The sequence below is a fragment of the Papilio machaon genome, chromosome 9, assembly GCF_912999745.1.
Source record: "Papilio machaon chromosome 9, ilPapMach1.1, whole genome shotgun sequence".
In the NCBI taxonomy this organism is placed as follows: Eukaryota; Metazoa; Arthropoda; class Insecta; order Lepidoptera; family Papilionidae; genus Papilio; species Papilio machaon.
In genome coordinates this window covers 7,983,093-7,999,365 of record NC_059994.1, presented here as the reverse complement: position 1 = coordinate 7,999,365, position 16,273 = coordinate 7,983,093, and the positions used below count along the sequence as shown (strand labels likewise).

The 16,273-nt window shown below is 34.8% G+C and overlaps 1 protein-coding gene across 2 annotated transcripts in view; it reads left to right on the top strand.

Annotated features, from left to right (window-relative positions):
• LOC106711851 (adenomatous polyposis coli protein) overlaps positions 1-16,273 on the top strand; it is a 49,632-nt gene that overhangs the window by 7,673 nt on the left and 25,686 nt on the right. Inside the window, exon 1 of one of the 2 annotated variants that reach the window (XM_045679393.1) lies at positions 2,175-2,392. The exons of the other annotated variant lie outside the window; for it this stretch is intronic. The gene's annotated coding sequence lies outside the window, so the exon portion shown is untranslated. Of the gene's footprint in view, positions 1-2,174; positions 2,393-16,273 lie in introns of those variants that run through there. 2 annotated transcript variants of the gene reach the window in all.

The following is a 16,273-nucleotide window of genomic DNA, read 5'->3' as shown; positions in this document are numbered from 1 at the left end:
TTTATCAACAAATTACTAGTAGAGAAATTGAGTTCAAGATCCTGAACGTAATCGTAAGCGGCCAATTAACTATCGCATTCGTTTAATCGACTAGTTCGGTGCGTGAATGCAGATCACCCTGATTGATAGGGTGACCAAATGTTAAGTAATTGGCAGAAATTAATAAAATTTCGAACCGTGAAATAACTCCACATATTATATGATTTCTGTTATAAAAAATATAAATTTGATCCCAAAACCCATACAACAAAAATACAAGTTGTCAATAATCCTTATTATATCATGTTAAGGGTTACAACCTCTTCAGATTCGAAGTCTTTGTATGTATTAAAGCTACGTTGACATCTATGTCGCATTTTTTTCGCTTGTGTTGAATCTCGGAGTATTCGAGTTTGGCTTGACTCTTTCCTTAATACAAGAATGATGAATGGTGAACCTAGGCGCAACGGTACGGCTGGTTATGCGCTTTCTTACATGATGTCTGCATGCTCTGGTTATGATTGTAATAGACTGATGGCTCCTGCGCCTACTTTGTTTACTACTCTATGGACTTTTAACACGCAGCTTGTCACGCGGGTTTTTCCATTTGAAAAATATCAAAAAGTTCCACAAGTGTATCATAGACGTGAAAATTGTCAATTATGTTAAGATATATATCATATAGCTTTACTAATAAGTTATCAACAATCTTACTAATATTATAAATGCGAATGTTTAGATGGATTGATGGATGGATGTTTTTTTTTTGAAGATATCTCCGGAGCGTCGCAACGGATCTTAAAGAAATTTGGCACAGATGTGAAACATAACGTAGAAGAACACAAAGGCTACTTATTACGTCTCTTCATAATTCCCCGCGGACGGAGTCGCGGGCGACAGCTAGTATAAAATAAATTATGTTTATTATATTTGTCTATTGTTGCAATATATCTAATGTATTTTCTCTGATATATTAACTTTCTATTTAATTTATCTTTCCATTGCTTCCATTCGCTTTAATTGACAACTCGTGAGCTATTAGTAGTGTTGATTTATAGCTATGGGATTTATGATTATATGGGACTAGCCGTCGCCCGCGACTCTGTCCGCCCGAGATTAAAAAAAAAAACATAATAAAGGTGTCTATGTGTTCTTCTAGACTATGATCTACATCTATGCCAAATTTCATCAAGATCCATTGAGCTGTTCTGGAGATATCTTTATACAACCATCCATCCATCCATCCAAACATTCGCATTTATAATATTAGTAAGATTGATATACTATTGGATAGCATCTGTCTTTGCTAGGTTTATCATTTTAAGGAAATCCAATAAGACTCAAACTTAAAGAGCAAACAAAGAAAACACAGTTTTGATTGCAAAATGTTAACGGGACGAAGGGCCGTTTATTCTACCGTGACCCATGTATGTTCACTGTGCGAAACGAAGAAATAACAAAGTAAGGTCTACAGCTCACTCATGAAATCTATCCTTGGGTTTCCACTGTCTAAACACATGTATAAAAACAGCCATGATTATATATTCTATCTATCTTATATATATAAAAGAAAGTCGTGTTAGTTACACTATTTATAACTCAAGATCAGTCGAACTGATTTAGTTGAAAATTGATGGGGAGGTAGCTTAGAACTAGGAGACGGACATAGGAACTTTTTTATATTGTGTGCATTTTTTTTATTCCGCGCGGACGGAGTCGCGGGTAAAAGCTAGTATTTCTTTAAAAGTAAATAATAATCAGTGTATATGAAATTAGATATTTTATCAATACATTCTAATTAACCACAGTAGTCGACTGCAAGATTACAAACGCAATACTGCACATGAAACACAATCTCAGTGCGTTGTTGACTAACTGGTAATATTACCCGAAATTAGTATCTCAATAGAAAACTTTTAACTGATAACTGGGCCTAAATGTAAATGCCTGCTCGATGTCTGATTTTTGCGTAGGCTATATTAGAATTGCGGCAATTAACTTCCTATGGGGCTTTCATTTTTTTATTTAACCCAAACGTCCCTTAGCTAACAGCTTTATAATAAAAACCTACGTGGAAAATGTCTTCATCTAAGTAATACGATTACAGTCAACTCTTATAACTTTAATTATCCACGCGTACGTATTATGTGTTGTCTGAACTCCGCACGTACAACGCGCTCAGTCGCTCGCCGCATCGCGCGGGAACTGCGCGAGCCGTATGCACCCGCTTCCAAATTCAAACTTTCAAATATTTTTCCTTTTTTCTAATATGCCAGTGCTATGAATTAATTAAACGGTGTGCGTTATTTTTTTTTTTTTCATATATTAGTTGTTTGTGGTTAGAAAGTGTTCCGCTTGAGTGGTGTAACAATAATGGAGTAAACATCGAAGCGGGTATTTGTGATTATTTCAGGTACAATCTATTGTTTCATGGCAGTTGCATCGATTAGTAAATCAGGACTTTGTATGCGTGTGTTTTTTTTTTTTGTAATTTACGGGTAAAAGAATCGTTTGATAGCGGCCAGTGTTTATAAGTACATATTTAATATAGATTATATACGTATTTAATATTTCAAGATAATTTGAAATAATCAAAGCACACTTGAATATTTTTTTTTTGTTTTATAATTTTTTTAATTTCATAAAATATTTCAAAATTTTTACTTTATCTTTATTTTTTAGTTAGGACAGTAATATCGATCCTTAAAAGCTAATATAACTTGCTAATTATAAGGTTTTTTGGTTAATTAAACTATACTTTATTTGCTACGATGCTATTCTTGTCAAATTTTGTTAGTCAAATGAAGTCTTTTCAATCCACCAACCGGATGTTTACTGCGGTGTATTTTCTAAAATTAACCCGCGCTTTTGGTTCAAAACCGTCCGTCGGTTATTAAACATCTTAACGTGCACCTAATTCGGTTCGAAATGTCACCGGAAAACCGTGAACGCAGCAAGTTTATAACTGTCCTTAGCAAATTGTAAAACTCGGCGAATTGAATACCGAATGAATTTATATAAAAAAGATTTGTGTTATTTTTTAATTAACTGAAGATTTTTCTGTGTAGCAAACACTAATGACAACGCGTTCGAGATGAGAATTCCTTCGAGGCGTAATTTGACAAATCTTTACAATTTTCCTAGGCGAATTAAAAACGGGCGACGTTCACGATTTGCCAGTGACATGGACATCAATGGTGTGTGGCTGTCGGGTCGCGTTTAACTGCGCTCTATTTGGGTAGCCTAATGAGTTGTTTGATGTGGGTGGCTCGTGGTCCGCAGTAAGATGCGACGATAGATTCAGTTTAAAAGACAAGATCATTTATGAACAAACTTCCGTTCATAGTAGTACTGTAATATGTTAAAAAGTTGTTAATACCCTTAAGCTGTACTCCTATTTTCATGTTTTTCATCCGCTATTCGGCTGGCTTCCTATGGCTAATTTTTCTAGTTACTGGCAACATTTTATTCAACTCTTTCATATTACATAAGTATACACATGATATGTAAATAAAATCTTTTTACATTAAAAATATTGTGAAACTACAGCAAGGCATTTGAAAGCAGTCTAGCATTAACTCAGCGTTTAGTATCTGTTCGCAGTTGACTGCGCCTTTCGTGTCGATAAGAAATGGAAGCCGTATGATATATAATATTAGCGAAGACCGATGCGAATTATAAAAACTATGTATGATATAAGATGAATCGACTGCTCGTAATAAGAAGCCATAGTTGTTTTAAGGTGTACTCGACACTCAAAAAACGAATAGAAAAAATCAATATTGACATAATGAAAGTCAATAATTGGACAATAAGATAATGTTTAAGTAACCATAACAACTCTGAGTGAGTTAATAAACGTCTAAGGGTAGATTTGTTTCATAATACATTTGATAATTATCCTAGTAAAGTTAAAACATTTGAAATCTAAATGCTCTTGACCTAGGTTTTAATTGACCAAGAAACGGCGGTAGTAACGACCGCGAGTGAGAGCGTGCGTTATTTATAATTGGCGCGCAGTTACACCGCAGTATACTATGCGCACAGTCAGATTTCGCGCCACTTCGCGTGTCACTGTCACCCGCATGGAGGGAAACATTTATTGTCATTTTTTATTCCAGTTGAAAGTGGAATAATACCAAAACAGATATTTGTCATTTTTCCTCAATAGTTGAATTAATACTGATGTTAACCTACAGTTTCTTAATTTTATGGTTGATTTAAAACCACCTGTGGTTTGGAGCTTAACAGAGGAAAATGCTTTATTAAATTTTTTAATTAAATCAACTCGTCGTATAAAAGGAAAAGTAATTTTAGCTAAGCCTAAGCGTCATTATCGTCGACATCATCGAGAAAAGTATTCAAAGAAAAATTAAAGTATTGTCAAAAAAATCAGGAACAAATCAAAATTAATAATTTAGTATCTTGCCACAAAAATAAAGACTTTCGAGGATTTTGGAATCACACAAAAAAGATGAGTCCCAAGCCTTGCGTCCCGGCCAGCATCGAGGGCATACACGATCCCAAGGCTATAGCCAATCTGTTTTGCTCACATTTTCAGGTGCGATCGCCGTTAAGAAAACAAGGTCGTGATGTTGAGGTCGTTGTGTCAAGGGTGCCGAAGCGTATCACTGCTAAAGAAGTTGAGTTATTAATTAAAGGAATGACGAGAGGCAAGTCGCCCGGACATGACGGCCTTAGCATCGAGCATTTCACGAATGCGGGCCCGCACCTTCCGAGACTGCTAGGTTTGTTATTTACCATATGTATTAGGCACTCTTACTTGCCGGCGGAGCTAATGAGGTCTGTTGTTGTCCCCATTGTTAAGAATAAGACTGGTGACATAGGGAACAAAAATAATTACCGGCCGATCACATTAGCTACTACTGCAGCAAAGATACTTGACGGTCTGATTGAGAGACAACTCAAGCATCATTTAGTACTGCATGATGGACAGTTTGGCTTCAGGCCCCATTTATCAACAGAGTGTGCCATTTTGTCTCTCAAGCACATTGTCAAGTATTATACTGATAGGAGGACAGCTGTCTATGCGGCTTTCCTGGACCTTACTAAGGCGTTTGACCTGGTAAGGTATGATATTCTTTGGTCCAAATTAGTAGATTCCCATGTTCCGGGTGAATATATTAATATTTTAAAATATTGGTATGGACATCAGACCAATCAGGTCAAATGGCTAGATCAGTTTTCTCGAGCGTACAGGTTGGAATGCGGGGTGAGGCAGGGTGGTCTGTCCTCGCCTTTGCTTTTCAACCTGTATATAAATCAGTTAATCGTCGAGCTCGGCAGCACCGGTATCGGGTGCTCCATCGATGGCCGCACAGTGAACAGCATCAGCTATGCGGACGATATGGTGCTGCTGAGTCCTTCGGCCGCCGCTCTGAGACGACTGATCTTTATATGTGAGGAATATGCCAGTGCTCATGGCCTCATCTACAATGTCCGCAAGAGCGAGCTAATGGTATTCCAAGCCAGGGGTCGCAAGATAGAACATGTTCCTCCTATCAAATTAAATGATATTGCCTTACTAAAGGTGTCGTCCTTCAAATATCTCGGACATGTCGTAACTGAGGACATGAAGGACGACAACGACATTGAAAGAGAGCGAAGGGCGATGGCTGTCCGCTGTAACATGCTGGCTCGCAGATTCTCGCGATGTAGTACAGATGTTAAAATCATGCTCTTTAAGACGTATTGCCAAACTTTGTACACTTGTAATCTGTGGGTTAACTACACGCAGCGGGCTCTCAGCGCCCTTCGTGTACAATACAACAATAGCCTTAGGATGCTGCTGGGGCTTCCCCGCCACTGTAGCGCATCCGAGATGTTTGCGCATGCGCACACTGACGGCTTTAACGCCGTGCTGCGCAAACGGATAGCGTCGCTTTTACGCAGAGTGCGGGACAGCCCCAACAAAATACTAAGAGGCCTTGGAGACAGGTTTGACTGCCCGATTGTGCGACACTGGGTGCGTGCACACGTCCACAAGACCGGCGACAGACTGTCTTAATTATTAGCATCTTAGTATTTATGCGGGTGTAATATTATTCCTAAAATTAATGTAATATTTTTATTATTTCTTTTTCCAATATGTGTTACCCAATTGTTACACGAAATAAATAAATAAATAAATAAAAAATAAAATTAGTTCTAAAACGGTAACTATAACACAATATTAATTTCGTGTAGTCGTGACTTATGGCAGCTTTATAACGGAATGTGTTGCCCTTCAGCCAACACTCTTCGAAGAATGCGGACAACGGTTCTATAATAGTAAATTCTACTATTTATGCTTTTTTGGCGGCGCCTGCCTTTATTGGAGAGTGTTCTTAATTTAAACTGTATTTGAAATTTATATAATGTACACCACATGGTTTGATGAATATTTCATGATAAGAGGCGCGGCAAAACGTAGCGCAAACGCATCTGTTATTGACTGTACTTGCACCTTGTGTTATGCCACACATCATGTGAGTCATACGTCATTCTGGTTTAATATGATCCATGATCGTACAGTCACCGTCAAACTAACACTAAAATGCAATAGTACATATTGATTGCAATCTGAATTAAATTGGTCGTTGCGTTGTGCACCCGTTATTTAATTTGTTTGAAAATACTCCAAAATTATCACATCTTATTGTAATTTGACTAAATTGTGATCACTTATAAAACACAGACTTTAAATATAAGTCAATAAAACTAGTAACCATTTATCAACACTTTGTTGAGTCTAATTTTAACGTCTTTCACGACTCAACCATCTTATACTTCCGTACTATCACTCATAATCTATTCGGTATAGCACTTGTCGACATGATATTACACAGGTGTCCCTCGCGTTCGAATGAGTCAGTTGGCCTGGAATAGAGCACGGCAGGGCGCTAAACCAAAACACTGTTTCGTTTATGATAATTTTAAACTGGTACATTGATTTGCTTTAATTGTTTTTAATTTATTCTGTGACACTCACAGTATTTAATGGTTAGTGTAAAAGTTCCTTAGTGTAGATTTCTTATACCAAATTTATACTGAACGACTGCTTAGTGACTATCAAAAAAATCTTGATTTAGTGCTTGTGATATTTCGTCTAGAGGATTTGGTTATCCTAATTAGAAGAAAAATGTCAAGTGTAATTTTGATTAGTAGTTTTTCTTTTAACCAACTATTTATTTTATCTTACAGTTGTGTCTATTTTTATTTATTGGCGACATGCGGGCTCCATAACGCTGTTTTTAATATAACATCTGTTGGATGTTGTAAATAAATCAAATATTATACCGCCAGTTTCACTCATGACTCATACAGATCTGCCATAATGCAAGGGGTCTATCGGACAATGTCTCGCGGAATAATAGCCGTATCAAATCAGAAACAGGGCTGACTAACTTGCCCCCGTGTTTTAATTAAATGTCTAACAATACTAATATAAAATGTAAATTAAATAATAAATATTTCACACATTTAGATTTCTTGTTATAAGTAATCTTTAATCTGTTAATTATTTTATTCCTAATTATTAGTTACAACAGGTTATAATTTCAATTACAAATATACTTTAAAAAAACACTGAGCTCTAATAAATCTATGAATTTCGTTGTTCAGAACATCAATGATTATTTAAAAGTATAGTCGCCATGCGCCAATAACCTCAAGTGTTTGCCATTACATTTTAATTCCCACACTGAATTGTTCGAGTGCTCTCAAACTCTGAAAACCTGTCTCACGGATGAATTGTAATTATAGACAGGACTGGTGAAATATGGGCTCGGGATCTATGTACCATTATGTATATACCATATTGTTCTCATATAAGTTCTTTTTTGTCTTTTTGAGAATAAATTCTTTAAACCTAAACCTATGTATTGTATAATACTCTATGGTCATTACATCAATGGCTCCTACGAATAAGGGTCAATATGCAAATTGACAACTTTTCAGGAGACGCTCTCAAAGCTTCAACTATATAGGAAAATAGGCCGCATACGACCTTTTACTTCAGCAAAAAAATAAAATTTACACCTGTTAATGTGTATTTTGTTTAGTGCATGTTGTTAACTAAACTAAAAGGTAGCTTTTAACACAAAAAAGTAAAAATCACCAATTTGTTATTTTGGCCCTACATATACATAGGACCCATCGACATATAGGAAATAAACTGTGTTTCCTTGATAGTATTAAACAAATTATATGCAAAATTTGTAAGTACGTTCTCTTTCGTTACTGATTTGTTATCAGCCAGTGTTTGCTCGAATATTTCATGAACGAACTAAAAATGTAAATCAAGACGTATTAAGCTATATTTAAGGATACCTAGAGTTAATTTAGGACGGCACTACATACTTCAGAATATCTGTAGAAGCTAATGTTCGAGCTCGATGCGTCAACCTTTACAATTTAGGTCGCAGTAATAGAGCTGGCTATTACACTTTTTGCAGAAAGACGCACGGACAATCGTAGAAAGTTGAAATAGAAACGGATCATTTGCTTTACTTTCACGTTGTTATAAAAAAAAATAGCTTGATCATCTAAGCCTGCCAGGGTAAAAAGAAATAACACTTTGCTGGGACATTGTAAACAAACTAAAAGATCGGATATAAACCATATCTTACCTACTTCTTACTGTCATACTAATATTATAAATGCGAATGTTTAAATGGATGTTTCTTGGAAAGTATCTCAAGAACGGCTCAACGAATCTTGATGACTTGGCACAGATTTTGAACATAGTCTGGAAGAACATAGGCTACTTATTAAGTTAACTTTTAATTCCGCGCGGACGTATTCGCTGACGACAGCTAGTACGAAATATATATGTATACATTAGTCGTTTATTCGTATAAATATTGAAAAAAGGTAATCCGTGTATTATTTGGTTTTAACAACTTGCCTATAGATATGTCGATTTATCAAGTAATATCACTAAAATTTTAGTACAAAACTTTAACTTAAATAATTATCTATACTGCACTGTAAATGCGAAGAAAATACTGGAAAATTTTCACACAAATATGTCAAAGGTTATGGTTTATCGATGTGTATCTGCATCAAGTATAATGAAAGGCATTATAAGGGAAAATATTAAGGAAGTAGACGAACAATGTAATATCAGAAGAAGTAATTCCGCACTACGTACATGGTGGTATATGACCTCTACCGGAACAAGGGATATGATTTCAAATGACACGTATCAAGTATACTTCCTCGTTACACGGATGATATCTATTTAAAGACTTCTAGTGGGTTTTCACTGTAGAAATATACTTCCATAAAAACATATTGTCTTCCTTCTAATTCTTGTTAAAAAAACAGAGAAGAATATGAACATACAAGTATATTCTCTATGGAATTTGACAGTTATGAATTTTCTGAAAATATTCACGTACTTATGACCTCCTAAGTTCTCTTCAGTCTCTCTATGACCCCTCTATTCAATGTGTTATCCAGCACAAATGTATATAAACATGTGACAAATATTTATAATGTTATCGGAATATGTGACCGCGTTTAATGTTTTCTTAAACATTTTATTATAAGACGGTTACAAGGTTTGTTAATGACAAATGCGATAAACGTCTACTGTTTCATTCTGTTACACAATTGTATTGATCTTTATACAATGGTAATTGAACCCTATTTATATAATTTACTAAGGTTAAAGTTACTGTAATCATGATGTGAAGTTTCATATTAATTACTTCGAATACTCTTAATGCATGTTGGTGGCGCTGAATTTGGAGTTTTCTTAAAAAGTTCAGAATCAAAATTATGTAATGTAAAATATTTTCTATGATAAATAGTAATTCTTCTTTGTTTATGTGCCAACAATGTATTATTTTTTTACTTTGATAACATACGCAACATACTTATTAGTTCATTTGTTGATAAATTTATTAAAATTAAATCACTTTACCATGCTGCATTGCGGACTAATAAATTTATGTAACATTCAATTGATTTAGCACATATATATTGCATAAGATTGTTACGTCACGGGCCGGAGCGTTGTGAATCAGCGGACCGGTCCACTGATGCCCCCTATTTGGAGAATGCAGCCTCCGACGACTGACACGGTTGCCCTTTTATAGTCACTTTAAGCGATAGTTTTTTTTTTTCAACTAATTTTTAATTGATTCTGTCGCAATATTAAGTAAAACATGAAACAAAAGAGCTTTCTCGGCAACTATTTGTACTTTTAATAGTTATATAATTTATTTTGTGCAATATTATTAAATATTCTTAAGTTATTTAACATCGGTTTATGAAACTAACATTAACTGTTTGCAATATAAATGTGTAATTCTATGTTCATAAAGCATGTTAAACACATTCATTGCAGCCGAACTCTAAACGAGTCCAGTAAAATATATGTGGCATACGAGAAGACATCGTAAAAATTGTTGTGGCACAGAACGTGTTAATAAACGTAATACACTTATGAGAAATAAGTATTTACCTTCACAATTTCATAGAATAAATTATTGTTATTGCAAAATATTTTCTAATATTGGTAAAGGATTGTACTTTTACTACTGGGATCAGATGAAAGTTGTGTCTAGCCAAGATAATGTAATGTACTCCGGACTTGAACTAACCTGACAAATACTTATTGTATTGTAGTATATTACACGATATGGCATCGTTCCTTAATTCGTGTAATTTTATGGAAATTTATGCACGAAACTTTAAAAAAAATGTTATAACAAGTGTTTGATTATACATTTTAATTAAATATATACTGAGTTTTCTATCAATCAAAAATTAATAGATTCAATTAAAAATTTGTTTCGTGATAATAATTTTGAAAGTAAGAGAAATCATAAAGTTGTCTTTATAGCAAATACCGAGATAAACTCTGAGATAGCAAAGTGAAACAGTACAACAGCGATCTGTATTAGAAACGCCGTCTGATGACCACTTTTTCATGTCATTAAATATTATAAAGCTGGAAGTTAATCATCTATCTTTCTTTGTGATCTAACTTTCTCCAGAAGTAATTGTTTTTTATACTTTGTAATCTTAACGCCAGAGATTATTTATTTTACAGTTTATTTCTATGTAACTATTCAATCTTCAGACCTTGCGCAAAGTAATTTAAAAATCAGATTTACACTAAGTTTGACAGAAGTTCTGTTCTCTTATGAATTTAATGCGGCTTTATACTTTATTCCTTTTTAGCCGACTTCAAAAAGAAGGAGGTTATCAATTCGACTGAATTTTATTATTTTTATTAAATCTTACTTTAGAAACAATTTGGAATATGATGTAAATATGTAAGGTGAAATAGGCCGCCATACGCCCTTACACAAAGGTACCGTGACCCTCAGACCTTGGTCCACGATTACCATAAACAGACAACTTGTGCACCTTGAAAAAGTTATGCGAATAAACAGACTTGATACTATAATGTAGTTAAGGAAAATTGAATTTTTGAAGTTCGAGAACATTCTACATGTTTTAAATTGCATTGAATTTCCTCGAACCATTAGCACTGCATTAAGTATTTAATTTATGTTTTCGAATTCAAAATGTTTAGGTCTGTAAATGGCAGAAAAGCAACTTGGCGACCTTTTGTCGTGTCCGTAGTGGGCGACCAAGTCTATTTTAGCCTTGCTTGTTACCACAACACCTACGAAACGTCTTAGCATATTATGTCCTCTGGAACGATCGTAGGTAACCCACGCGTACATAACATCGAATCGATAGTAATCCAAGGCATATTGATAATTGTGAAGAATTATTTTGATCTGCTAATTCCGAAAATTTGCTATTTTAGTCCCAAGTCTTTAGAGTCATTGAAATCACTAATAGTCCACTACTGAAAATTAGGGCTTTCGAATTTGCTCAAAGATGTGTACTCTATAGTTTAACTCTAACTCTCGTATAAATTACTGCGACAACCATGACCACCAGTCATCCATTTTAAGTATGTATGACACGTGTAAATACTGTGCATAACCAAAATCTACCGCGATTATATTCGGTGAAGTGACGTATCGCCAATTATTATTGCAAATGTGTTGGGCTAAAGTGAAGCTTGTTAATTGTGTGATTGTTTGACAGATTATTTTTTTAATTTGACGAAATAGATTCGAATCAGTTTTGATAATATTGTAACATAACTGACAACGTACATATTTACAATATATTCTATTTTGAACCAACGCAGTCGGTTTTACCTATCCTACTGATTCAAGCTGCAATTCCGACAGCGTGCAATCCAGGCCAACGTTTCCTTTAAACCTTCCCGCTTCATCATCATAATTGCACAGCGCGATTGTGAGCCACTCCACCTTACCCGACCTCGGCCCCTCGGATGTTGTTAATTGCTTCCCCTGTCACTACGATGGAAATTTTCTTGATGCAAAGACCCAGATCTTTTAACACAATTAAAAAGAACTTAAGGAACTTATAACTTATAAGAAAAAATGCAAGTAAATACACTAGGAAGGTGTAAATCTTTCCAAGACGAGCTAGTCATTAACAACCTCTGCTACTGATCTAGATCTTCAAATTCCTAATTGCATTATTAGCACGTAAGGATCTAAATCACACTTCACCTTTTTCTTGTTAAACCGTAAAGTATAGTGTTCTTTAATGTTGAATACGTAACTGATTATTTTTTACTATCAAGCCAATTTCAATTCTCATTACAGTTTAATTTATCAGCAGCGACATAGTTCCGTCGTTCGTACAAAAGAATCCGTGGGAGCATCCAAGTCACTCTCACTTTCCACAAGTAGACAGTAATTACAAGCAGTAATGTATTCCATAACAATTTACAAACATGTTCTACGCACAACGCCTTGCTTTTATGCTATAATCAAACGATGTTACGTTATGTTTTCACTTTCTATAAATACCTTCTAAATTTATTTAATAATTTCTTTATTTGTACTATGATCTAGTAATTCGTATTTCGTATAATTTACTGTGTAGAACAGTGTTTCGCGTATGCCCCACCTTGGGGACATTTGGATTTAGATGGGGGCAATTCAGAGATTTAAAAACTTAAGGCTACATCCTTACAATGATGAATTTTATATGAAATTGTCAGTCAGCCAAAAGTAGTATTTAATTATTTCTCTAACACTGTAAATTTAGGCCTCGAGAGAAATTTATTTCTAAACAAAATTTATAGGGGGCAATAGTCATGTTCATCCTGAAAAATGGGACATGGATCCAAAAAGGTTGGGAAACACTGGTCTAGACCCAACTTATCTTTCTTGAAAATTAATAATTTTAAATGAGAAGATTCTAATACTTCTTTATCGGTTAAAATTCGAATAAAACTAGGTGAGAAGTCACATAGATAACTCGTAATTTATTCTGCAAGATTCCATATGTTACAATCAGTCGTAATTTGAAAAAACATCATGAGATCAATACTTAGATCTGTTAATTTGTTAGCCTATTGTTTTGATTTTTTTTTGATACTGTTATGTTCAACATTACATCTTTATGCGGTAACATCTCATTATTGTGTAAGATTTATTCTTAGCGTAGTCTACATTGTGTTATTACTTGTAACTTGATACCGATGCGCTCGGGTACAGTTTCTGGACCATTTATTTCAATTAATGCACAAATTGTTACGAGTTCATTTGTTTTTGTCGTACGATCTTTGCCCTAAATATTGCAAATTGTGATTTGAGAGTTTATCTAGGTTAGTCATTTGTTTATTTTTAGTTTAACATTTAAGCTAGTTTACATTAAATCTAGCTTTTTCATAGAGTAAATAAAATTGCTGAACTTGCATTTCCATTACTAAAGCGATAAAAAACATATTGATGACTTAATTTTTAGAAATATCGTGGAAAGTCACGATGATAAAGATTTATTTCTGTTAAAGATTTTCGTAATTTTATAGCGATTACGTCAATTTCATTAAAGCATAACATCCTGAGAATCGGACGTCAGCTATTTATCTTAAAGTCGATTAATGTCTTTTAAGTTTGAACATCCGTTGTTGTTGGCAAAACCTCACAAATCTTGATGATATTCTTGTACAACTCCGGTGATGTCTAAATCAATTTTATGATAATCTTACTTCTTATCCAACTAATATTATAAATGCGAAACTTTAGATGGATGGATGTTTGTTGGAAGGTATCTCCGGAACTGCTCAACGGATATTGATGAAATTTGGCACAGATGTAGAACATATAAACATAACAAGATATCTCTAAACTATTCGACAGATGCATCAGCTAGTAAGCTGTCAGTATGTAAACAAATAATAATAATATAGACTACTTATTAAGTTTTTTTAATTCCGCGCTGACGTCGTCGCGTCGTCGCCGGAGACAGCTATCGACGTAATATTAGGTCCTTACATATGAAATTGGCGTTTTGTATGGGAGGAACAAAAAGTCGAATATTTTTTAATATAATATATTTAATTAATCAAAGTATGAACCATTATTTTCTATGCACTTTTGCCATCTCATAAGTAGTTCATTGATCCCTTTACTAAAAAAACCAGTCGGACGGGAATCAATAAAATCTTTGAAGGCGATTTGGACTGCCCCATCGGAGTTGAATTTTTTCCCTTGCAAGAAGTTATCCAAATTTCGAAAAAAATGGTAATCTGTTGGAGCAAGGTCCGGGGAGTACGGAGGATATCTTAGACTTTCCAATTGAAGCTCTTCTAATTTAGTAGCCGTCTGTTGCGCAGTGTGTGGTCTAGCGTTGTCGTGAAGCAGCAGTGGCGTGGAGAGATTGACCAGCCTAGGTTGTTTAGCCGCTAGCTTTTCCATCATGGTTTGCAATTGCTGACAATAGACATCAGCCGTAATAGTCTGGCCAGATTTGAGAAAACTGTAATGAACAATACCGGCACTAGTCCACCAAACGCTTACAAGTAACTTTTTTGGGGTTATTTTTCGCTTGGGGCAGGATTTGGCTGGCTGGTCAGGATCCAACCATTGCGCTGAGCGCTTCCGATTATCGTAAAGAACCCATTTTTCATCACAGGTAATAATTCGGTTTAAAATACCTTCATTATTGTGCCGGTTTAGTAATGTAACGCAACAGTCGACGCGCGTTTGCCGGTTTGCTTCAGTCAATTCGTGAGGTACCCACCTTTCAAGCTTTTTAATCTTCCCAATTTGCTTCAAGTGAATTAAAACAGTTTTATCACTAACATCGCAGCCTGCAGCTAACTCGGACGTGGTTTGCGATGGATCCGCTTCCACAATAGCCTTCATCTTCATTATCAACTTGAGTCTCAGGCCGTCCACGGGGCTTGTTCTGCAGATCGAAATTTCCAGAACGAAAACGTTGGAACCAAAAACGAACTGTGTTTTCTTTTGCAACACGACTGCCATACACATCATTCACCCTTCGAGTCGTTTCCGCAGCACTAGTGCCACGGCGGAACTCGTACTCGTAAATAATGCGATATTTTAAGTTTTCCATTTTGTAAAATGAGTGACGCAAACAGAAAAAAACAGAAGAAAAAAAACAAATGAATGACGGTCATCGAACCACAAATACATGAGTCTATAGCTGTACAAATTTGAATTTGGAATTCCTTACCAAAGAGGAGAAATTCGTGATTAAAGTGGCCAGTACGAAAAACGCCAATTTCATATGTAAGGACCTAATATAATAATTAAACCATTTATTAAACCAAAATTAGAGATACTGGCATATAGATAATATGAATAATTTGACTTTTACATATTTAATCTGTCCTCATACCTAGGATAAGATCTCGTCTTAACACAAAAATCATGTTTTAAAATATATTTTCATAGTTTACAAAAAAAAAAAATATGGTAGGCTACCTTCTTCACGCTCTACCGAAGTTCTTTTAAACCTCAAAAGATGTTCTCGTTAAAAAAATATATAAATGTTTTAATGAATAATAAAGTATGTAATTATAAGTTTATAAGTTATAATTCAACTTGTATTGCTTTTTTTTACTGATATGTTGCTTTTATGCGGAGTTGTATTGTTTAACTGGTTTTTAAGTTTTCTATGTGATTCTGATGTGTGAAACTGGCGCACACCGCAATGCAGCGTCATATTGACCCGTTGCGTTTCCTAGAATTTTATTCAGGCTAGCCAAAGCTTATACATAAGTGATTATATTGAACGTAATAGTATAGGCATAATATATTGGCAAAATCAGAAACATGCAATTTTTCAAAGCTAAATTGTGTCGTTTTGTAATTAATCTATTCTCAAATTATACGAGGAAGTTATTGTGCTGAGAAATCTTAATGTTACAGGACAAAGTTTAATAGAAGCAATTTATACTCTTTCTGAT